Below are 10,947 nucleotides of genomic sequence, written 5' to 3' on the forward strand. Positions count from 1 at the left end.
GTATGACAAATACTATTAATGGCAAGCCGAATCTTGTAGTACAAACTTGGCCAGAACTTTCTTACTCCCTTCTTGGTATGAGAACATGCAGAGCATGTCAACCAAAGTAAGTACAAAAACACTATGTTATTAGTGTTATACTTCTTTTACAATTCCTCGACATACCGAAAGGTGGGATAAGTTAACAAAGTTTCTACATCAACTCAAAGGATGAAATGAAAAGTACTAGGATGCATGGATCAACAAATTAGAAGAAGACATGCACTAAAGTTGAACAGTGTGCATTTAATGTCATGTTGGTTATAAAATGTCACCATTGTCACTCAATGTAACTCATCCGTTTTGAAAGAACATCTTTGTGAGTGTTTCTTAGACAAAATTGGTGTCATCCTCTGAAGAACTTCCTTAGTTCTTTGGATCTGAAAGAGTACTTCCTTTCCCTGACTCTTTCTGTTTTTAGCAAATTGGTCACAGTTAGATTGTCTAGGATCACAGGTCTTACCTTCCTAACTTCCGCAATAAATTTATAATTCTTTGTCTTATACAAAATATAGAATCTTGAATTACAAAGTAAAAATCATTTTATTTGTATTCAACCCCCCTCTTCTACACACACTTCCTATGTAAGTCATCACTTCTTAGGACCAACAAGTGGTTCAGAGCAGTTTGTTTAATCTCATAAACAATATTCGAAATGACTTCCATAGTCAATGATAATGGCTTTCTATCCAAACCTCATCATTTTCTAAATGTTAACTACTTTTCTTTAATAAATCGGATAACTCTATGTTTCATATATGTTCTCTATTTCCTTGAATATGAAGAATCAGATGTCTTTTGTCATATTCAGAGGACAAGAAGTGAAATATTGGAAATATCTTATTCACTCAAAGTTTCCATCACTCTCTCACTTCTAGATAATACCCTCAAAAACATGTTTTGTTTGTCTTTTCTAATATCCTTATATCTGATAAGGTTGTTGTCAACTTTGAAATATTCTGTTGATCAATAAAGTATCTTCTTGATCTTAAAGGATCTCAAAGAAAAATTTAGACAACCAAAAAAGAATATTCTCTCTCTCCTTTATAAAAGATCACTTTCAAGCTAATGATCTTTTGAAGAAAAAAAATCTCTTAACCTCAAAAATATATGCTTTATGGCTCACCTCTCTGAACCAAGTCTTTCAGACAAAAAAAAAATTCATAAACTTCTTCACCAGTCTCCTCAATCTTAAAGAGTTATTCTCAGGTATATTTCTCCATTCTCTCTAAAAATCTTGGAGATCACTTTCTCTCTAAAAACCTAATTCTTATATTATATTTCTCTTATCCTGAAAAACCCATAAGTTTATGTGTATTTTGTCACTAATCAATTAATTGGTTGCAGGGATTAGGTCAATACTTAAATATGGTACTTTGTTCACATCTCCCTACTCAAGGACTTTATGCAAGTGATAGGTCCTTATGTTACTTTTGGGGATAATTCAAAAGGGTCAATTCTAGATTATAGTATTTAGACTAATGGATCAGTAACCTTTGACAAAGTTGCCTATGTGGAAGGACTTAAACATAATCTTTTAAGAATCAGTCAACTTTGTGATAAAGTTTTTCCGTCAAATTTCTTGAAGATAAATGCTCTATTCTTTTTCCTAAGAACATTGAGATTCTTTCTAGTTTTTTCAAAAACAATGTCTATGTGATTGATTGTCCTCAATACGTTCTTGTTCATTTCAAAATGTTTGTTTCTTTTCTAAATCTTCTTTTGAACAAAATTGGTTGTGGCATAAGCGTTATCCCACTTAAATTTTAAAAAATCAATAAACTGTCATATAAAACACTTGTGAAAGGTCTTCCTTTTTTATATTTCTCCAAAGCAAAACTGTGTTGGTCTTGATAAAAAGGGAAGTACTCAAAATCAAGTTTCAAGTCCAACGTTGTTCTTCCATTATAACTCTTCTCCTCCTTCTTCACATGGATTTGTGTGGACCAGTGAATGCCTTAAATATTGGTGGAAAGAAATATACTATGGTCATCATTGATGACTTTTCACGATATACTTGGGTCTTCCTTTTACTAGCCAAAAATGATGCAACTGAAGAAATCATTCGGTTCATAAAAAGAATTGAAATTCTAACAATACTTCTATTAGGGCAATAAAGTGCCAACCTAACTGAATTCAAAAACTCTATTTTGAATGATTTTTGTTCAAATAAAGGTATTTCTCATTAACTTTTCTACAGCTAAAACTCCTCAACAAAATGGTGTTGTGGAAATAAGAAATAGAATTATGTGTGAAGTTGGAAGATCAATGATCAAGGTAAAGTTGTAGCCATTTATGTCGAGTGAACTTGAATCGAACAATCTTTGTAAGTTAGAACAGCAAAATAGTCTACCATAGGGAACTTAATATAATGCCTCCTTATAGCTTGTGCTATGCACAGAGGTGCGAGAAATGGTTTGTACGTATGCTTATTTATTGGTTTTCTTATAGATACCGTTGCAGTGATATGGAGTTGAACAAGGAGTGGTGTGAGGGCATTTGATATTACCCTTAAGATCTCATTAATTGGTCATGTATATAATATTTATGTTGTTTGCTTCCACTTAGTGATCTTCTTAATGGCTCAAGTTCTGAGAATAAGACGTAGGTTGATTAAAGGATCGTTAGCATTAGAGTCGTAGAATCCCACAAAGAATGAGCCAAGAAAAGAGATTATGGAGCCGAAGGGGTAATGGTGGGACTAGTTGAAATCTAGCTCTTTTAAGTGAGTTTCATTTTATCTGTTAGCCCCTTCAGTATTCTCACTTGCTTATTCATCTAGTTCTTCCTTCATTTTCGCATTTAACTTGAAAAACACATAAGTTGAATAAGGAAATGACAAACATTGTTCATGGTGACACCAACTTATTAGGAACACCAGAATATTTATACAGCTACTAGAACTTACATGTGTTTATTTTTTGGTTATATTTAGGAGAATTACTCTAAGCTGTATTTTTGCTTCGCCCATGGCCATACCCTTTGATTAATCAATTAGTAGTGGCTTCTAATGCAACTATCAACAACTAGTTGTATAGTCTAAAAAATGTAATTTTGATTTGGCACATGGTTTTGATAGAAGTCTTTGACTGATTATAGAATATTCTATATTTCCTGTTAATAAAACTAACTTGAGAAAACTTATAGATCACGGTCAATTTCATAAATATCTTGTAATAATAGTTCCTCTAGATTACTCGACTAGATATAGTTGGGCTAACTGCTTGAGCTAACCCGATTGTATTCAATAGAGTAGTCCAGACCAGTTAGGTTAGATTGTCCAGTCGAGCAGCTAGATTGGGCATTCGAGTATTTAGATCGAGTTATGTCGATAAAATTGGAATGATCCAATAACATCTTTTGTTTGTGAAATGATTTTTCTAGTCACGTATATGTTTTTTTAGTTATGGTCTCATAAAGGATTTGTTCTAAATGGATGGAACTACGAATGATGATTCATGAGGCAATTGATGCCAATGAATCTAGCTCACCATCACGGGAAGTGCGCTGACAAAGAGATCCACAAATTCAAAAGCATGAGTAAGTAAGTCCTTTTCATGATAAATTTAATATTTCCTTGCAAAGCAAATTTATTATATATAAAATATATGTCTTTGGAGGTGAATGTTCAATTTATGTTCAACATCCTCCTCCGTTAATTCCTATTTTGGACAAGTAAGAACATTTTGAATGCAAGATGATCCTCAAGTGAACTAAAGAGGTATACAAACGAGAAATTTGAAAAATCAGAAAGCAAATTGGAAAATGACATCAAAGTCAATGAAATTAAATTGGAGAGCTACATAGATCAAAAACTTGCACCATTGGTTTCAAGCTAGATTCACTTTTTTCCATGTTCGGTGATAATCAACAAGGAGAATCTTCATTCAGAAGACTCGCGAGCAGCACTATGATATTTTATTGAGGTAAATGAGTTGTGGATATTTTTTGGGCTAATTAGGAGCCATTACATACTGGTTATTTTAGATATATCATCAATCTAATAGAATAGTTGGATAAGTTTTGGATGTAATCAAATTTATGATGTTTTCAATTAGTTGTTATCATAACATTAGGTAGTCGAGCTTTTGTAACATGAATGGCGCAGCCTAACTCTACAGTAATGATGTATCACTATAATATGTATGATTGGATGCAGATGCACTAGACTTGAGTAGTCTAGCTTTATCTATGAGCCGGATTGGACCTGTCAGAAGTCGAGTTCTACAAATAAGCATGATTGGACTAGTCAGGCCACATCGGAGAATTCAATAGGAAGTAGTTTAACACAATCAACTATAATGATTCTACACAATTAGGTTCTATTGAGTACATGTTAGGCATCACTAGATCAGACATTGTTAATATGTACAAATAGACCCTTTAGTCATTGTACCTAGACTTCCATTTTGAGTATATTATATTGTTGGTCTCAACCATCAGTGTTAAGAATACTACCCATAGTGTCTGATCAAACACTTAGAAAAGAAAATTCTTTGTTACCTTGTTTTGTAAGAAACATATCCGATGAATTTCATTCATCGGATATTTCTCATCTTAGTTTATTTGAACCTGTTGTTTTAGGTTTCAGATACAACATTCATCGGATCCTTTGTATGAATTAACTATCTTTGAAACTATCATCCGGTCATGAAAATTTGATTGGATTTTCTTGACAAATATTATAGCTTCAAGTTTCAAATATTTGAATATGTACCAAGTTATCCGATGAAGCATCTTCATAATATCACTATAGTTGGAAATCCGATGTATAACTTATATTTCAAAAATTAAAAAAAATATATGATTTTTATTTGTAAAGTTCTTGTAACTATCTCTCTTGTTCCAAGAGGAGAATGCCCTCAACAAAATCAAAGACTAGTTTAAGTAAGGTCAAGATCGACACCAGAGCGGATTGGTTTATCATGTAGCCAAAAAGAAGATCAATATAAGAAAAAAGTCAACTAGTAGTATGATAAATACTATTACTGGCAAGCCGAATCTTGTAGTACAAACTTGGCTAGCAATATTGGCTTACTAACTCTCTTACTCCCTTCTTGGTATGAGAACATGCAGAGCATGTCAAACAAAGTAAGTACAAAAACACTATGTTATTAATGTTATACTTCTTTTACAATTCCATCGGCATACCTAAAGATGGGATAAGTTAATAAAATGTCTACATCAACTCAAAGGATGAAATAAAAAGTACTAGGATGCATGGATCAACAAATTAGAAGAAGACATGCACTAAAGTTGGACAATATGCATTTAATGTAATGGTGGCTATAAAATGTCACCGTTGTCACTCAGTGCAACTCACCCGTTTTGAAAGAACATTTTTGTGAGTGTTTCTTAGAAAAAATTGGTGTCATCCTCTGAAGAACTTTCTTAGTTCTTCGGATCTAAGAGTACTTCCTTCCCCCGACTCTTTCTGTTTTTAGCAAATTTGTCACAGTTAGATTGTCTAGGGTCACAGATCTTACCTTCCTAACTTCCGCAATAAATTTGTAATTCTTTGTTTTATACAAAATATAGAATTTAGAATTACAAAGTAAAAATCTGTTTTGTTTGTATTCAACCCCCTTCTACAAACACTTCTTATGTAAGTCATCACTTCATAGGACCAACAAGTGGTTCAGAGCAATTTGTTTAATCTCATAAACAAGATTCGAAATGACTTCCATAGCCAATGATAATGGCTTTCTATCCACACATCATCATTCTCTAAATGTTAACTACTTTTCTTTAATAAATCAAATAACTATATGTTTCATATATGTTCACTATCTGCTTGAATATGAAGAATCATATGTCTTTTGTCATATTCGGAGGACAAGAAGTGAAATATTGGAAATATCTTATTCACTCAAAGTTTCCATCACTCTCTCACTTCTAGATAATACCCTCAAAAATAGGTTTTGTTTGTCTTTTCTAATATCCTTATATCTGATAAGGTTGTTGTCAACTTTGAAATATTGTGTTGATCAACAAAGTATCTTCTTGATCTTAAAGGAACTCAAAAAAAAAAATAGACAACTAGAAAAGAATATTCTCTCTCTCCTTCATAAAAGATCACTTTCAAGCTAATGATCTTATGAGAAAAATCTCTCTTAACCTCAAAAGTATATGCTTTATGGCTCACCTATCTGAACCAAGTCTTTCAGACAAAAAGAATTCAGAAACTTTTTCACCAGTCTCCTCAAGATTAAAGACTTATTCTCAGGTATATTTCTTCATTCTCTCTAAAAATCTTAGAAATCACTTTCTCTCTAAAAACCTAATTCTTATTTTATATTTCTCTTATCCTGAAAAACCCATAAGGTTATGAGTATTTTGTCACTAAACAATTAATTGGTTGTAGGGATTAGGTCAATACCCAAATATGGTACTTTGTTCGAGGCACATGACTAGTTACATCTCCCTACTCAAGGACTTTGTGTAAGTGATAGGTCCTTATGTTACTTTTGGTGATAATTCAAAAGGGTAAATTCTAGATTATAGTATTTAGACTAATCTGTCAGTAACCTTTGATAAAGTTGCCTATGTGGAAGGACTTAAACATAATCTTTTAAGAATCAGTCAACTTTGTCATAACGTTTTTCCGTCAAATATCTTGAAGATAAATGCTCTATTCTTTTTCCTGAGAACATTGAGATTCTTTCTAGTTTTTGCAAAAACAATGTCTATGTGATTGACATGTCTCCAACATGTTCTTGCTCTTTTCAAAATGTTTGTTTCTTTTCTAAATCTTCTTTTAAACAAAATTGGTTGTGGCATAAACGTTTATCCCACTTAAATTTTAAAAGCATCAATAAACTGTCACATAAAGCACTTGTGAAAGGTCTTCCTTCTTTATATTTCTCCAAAGAAAAACGGTGTGGGTCTTGAGAAAAAGGGAAGTACTCAGAATCTAGTTTCAAGTCCAAAGTTGTTCTTCCATTATAATTCCTCTACACCTTCTTCACATGGATTTGTGTGGACCAGTGAATGTCTTAAATCTTGGTGGAAAGAAATATACTCTGGTCATCATTGATGAATTTTCACGATATACATGGGTCTTCCTTTTACTAGCCAAAAATGATGCAACTGAATAAATCATTTGGTTCATAAAAAGAATTGAAATTCTAACAATACTTCTATTAGGGCAATAAGAAGTGACAACGAAACTGAATTCAAAAACTCTATTTTTAATTATTTTTGTTCAAATAAAGGTATTTCTCATAACTTTTCTACAGCTAGAACTCCTCAACAAAATGGTGTTGTGGAAATAAGAAATAGAATTATGTGTAAAGTTGGAAGATCAATGATGCATGCTTACCCACCTACTTTTGGATGTGAACACTGCTTATTTCACTCAAAATCGAGCTACCATTGTAAGAAGACATCAGAAGACTCCCTATGAACTTTTTCATGGATGAAAACCAAATATTGGTTCTTTCACACCTTTAGATATGTGTATTATAAGTTAAATAATAGAGATCATCTTAAAAATTTTGATCCAAAATCTGATGAAGGTATTTTTGTAAGACACTCTGTTGTCACCAAAGCTTACTGGGTTTACAATAGGAGAAGACAATGTATTAGTGAGTCAATACATGTTCATTTTGATGAAAAATGAACAACACCCTCATCCTTCATAGACACCTTCAACGAAGAAGAACTCAATGAATGGATATCTTCATTTCTTATGAGATCAATTTAAGAGTCATCTTCAAATACTATTCAAGTCTCAATGTCTCATCCTCCTCTCTCGCTTCACCCTATGAACTTGTCATCTATAGATCAAAGAACAAGTGGCTTCCCACAAATATGATTGATATTGAACCTTCATCTAAAGTTCCTCACAATCCATCCTCTATCAGTCCACTAAATCCTATAACCACCCCCTTTTCCATCTCTCTTCCTTCTACCATTAAATGGACAAAAAGCCATCCCATAGAACAAATCATAGGAGATCATTGGAGTGAAAACTAGAAGATCTGCAAATATCTATCTCTATGTCAACTTCTTATATCTTATTGAACCAAAAAGGATTGAAGAATCTACTGAAGATCCAAGCTGGATAAGTGCAATCTAAAAGAACTTATTCAGTTTGAATGAAACAATGTCTAAAAGGTTGTTCTTGCTTCTACCCATAAATATGTGATTGATATAAAATGGATCTTCAAAAACAAAATGGATGAAGATGACACTGTTATGGGAAACAAAGCAAGATTTGTGGCTCAAGGATACTGTCAAGAAGAAGGGATAAGTTATGATGAAACTTTTGCTCCTGTTGCAAGACTTATAGCCATCAAAATCTTTCTGGCATATGTTGCTTTCAAAAACTTAAAAGTCTTTTAGATGGATATCAAGAGTACTTTTCTAAATGAAAAGTTGTCAGAAGAAGTATATGTGAAACAACCTCCAGGATTGAAATCCAATTCATCCAAATCATGTATACAAATTTGACATAGCACTCTATGGTCTCAAACAAGATCTTCGGATATGGTATGACTCTTTATCCACCTTTCTTCTTGATAATAAGTTCAATCATGGTAAATTGACAACACTGTCTGTCTCAAAAAGCTTGATGGTAATGTCATTCTTTTTTAAATATATGTAGATGATTAATATTTAGTGCAATAAATGTTCCACTGTGTGAGAACTTTGCTAATCTTATTAAAAACAAATATGAAATGAGTATGATGTGAGAACTAACCTTCTTCCTTGGTTTACAAGTTAAAGAATCAAATGATAGGGTTTTTATCGATCATAGCAAATATGTCAAATATTTGTTAAAGAAGTTTAAATTTGATCAATGTTCTCCCATGAAAACCCCATTGATTCCTCCATTAAAGTTACACTCTGATCCCGATGGCAAATCAGTGGATGTAACCATCTATAAAGGAATGATTGGTTCTCTTTTATATTTAACTACCAGTAACCCAAATATTATGTCTTTTAATGTCTTTGTGCAAGATACCACACAAATCCAAAAGAATCTCACTTTGCTATTATAGAAAGGATCTTTAGGTACTTAAAAGGATCTCCGAACCTAGGTCTATAGTATCTAAAAGACAAAAGTTTTGATCTCATTGGAAATTCAGATTCTGACTAAGCAGGTTGCCAGATAGATAGAAAAAGCACTATAGGAATCTAACTCTACGTAGTAAACTTGTAAGTTGGTCAAGCAAGAAAGAAAACGCGGTTTCTACATCTACTGCTGAAGCTGAATGTGTCGCTGGTGGAATCTATTACAGCTCAAATTTTATGGATGAAAAATCAATTTGTTGATTATGACATTTAAGTTTTCTATCATACCCATCCTATATGACAACTGTAGTGCCATTTCCATTGCCAGTAATCTTGTGCTACATTCAAGAACCAAAGATATTGACATAAGGTATCACTTTATCAGAGACCACATATCCAAAGAAAATGTGGAACTTGATTTAATTCCAACGGATAATCAATTGGGTGGTTCATTTAGTAAACCTTTGATTGAATCAAGGTTTAAGTATATCGTCAGTGAAATGGGAATGTTAAATGTTGAAAGGTATAATAATTTGAGTTACTGGAAATCTTAATTTTGACCTTTATTTTTAGACCTTTTCATTCATATCATCTTGTTGAATATAATGAATGATACTTATTTCAAAATTTGAAGCTTTCAACTTTGAAGCCTTAAAAATCCGATCTAAGCAAGGTATGGTATCCTTTCTTATTAATTTCTCTTCATCCGAAGATTGTTTGATTCTACAACCTTTATCTCATATCGGATTCTTGTTCTGCTGATATATTGATCTAACATTTTCATCAAAATGTGATAAAATGTGTATCGCATTCATTCCTTTTCGGATGTGATCAGATGTAGCCTTTAATCGGATACTCATATCTTTTACCTCTAATGTTTCACATTCCTCCTTTCAAACATATCATCAATTTTAATCGGGTATCACAAATATATCAACTTTAGTTGGATATCTTCTTTATCCGATCTAATCTCATTCAATTTTCCTTCTATCCGTTAAGAACACCAAGACTTGGTGATGAATACAAAAATCACATCTAAAATTATATGTCAGATTTGAAGAGTCGGCATAGTTTTCTAAGCCTACCATGTCATTTCAACCGCTACTTTCACCCTAATCTCATAATTACTATTCACTCCATAATCCACATCTTATCCCATAATTACATGTACCTTCGTATTTTCCTTCTCTACAACCCGTGGATTTATCTAGTGTGTCTTCTTCATCCTTTAACTATGGCAAACTGTTATCAAACATCATCTTCAAATGTTGACTTCAAAGCCTCTTATTATCAGATAAAAGATACAACCTACATTTAATGTTTATCCAAACTTAATGGAACTTCATCTCATGATGAACTTTTTATCAAAAAACTTCACACTCTTTTGCACTTATTGAAAATCCACAGCTGAGTTCCATTCTTTTGAAGAACTTTTGGTGCTTTTGTTCTTACAATGTGGAAACTAAAGAGATAATGGTGAGTGTAATGTCTGATCAAGATCTCACATTTAATGTTAATGATCTTGCACATGTTCTTCTCCTTCATCAACTGGTATGAAATTTGAAGCTCTTGCAATGAGTTGTGATTTAGAAGATGTTCTATCCATTATTGAATATCGAAAAACCCTGTCTGAAGCCTCTGCCACGAGAACTCTCTTAAGAAAATACATGAGCAATGTTTGGTATTATTTATTCACCCCATTAACCTACTGTTTGAGCTGCAAAACTAGTGGGTTCAATCTCTGAGCTACACTAATCGATTAGCTCATGCACTGATATTTCAAAGAAACATCAACTTTGGAGCTTACTTCTTTAATTGCCTTATGAGAAAAATCATTGGAAAGAAAAAACAACTTCAAGTTCCATATATCCAATTCATATATATGATAAT

This window comes from Cynara cardunculus (assembly GCF_001531365.2).
Source record: "Cynara cardunculus var. scolymus isolate 2C chromosome LG 12, CcrdV1, whole genome shotgun sequence".
Taxonomy (NCBI): domain Eukaryota; kingdom Viridiplantae; phylum Streptophyta; class Magnoliopsida; order Asterales; family Asteraceae; genus Cynara; species Cynara cardunculus.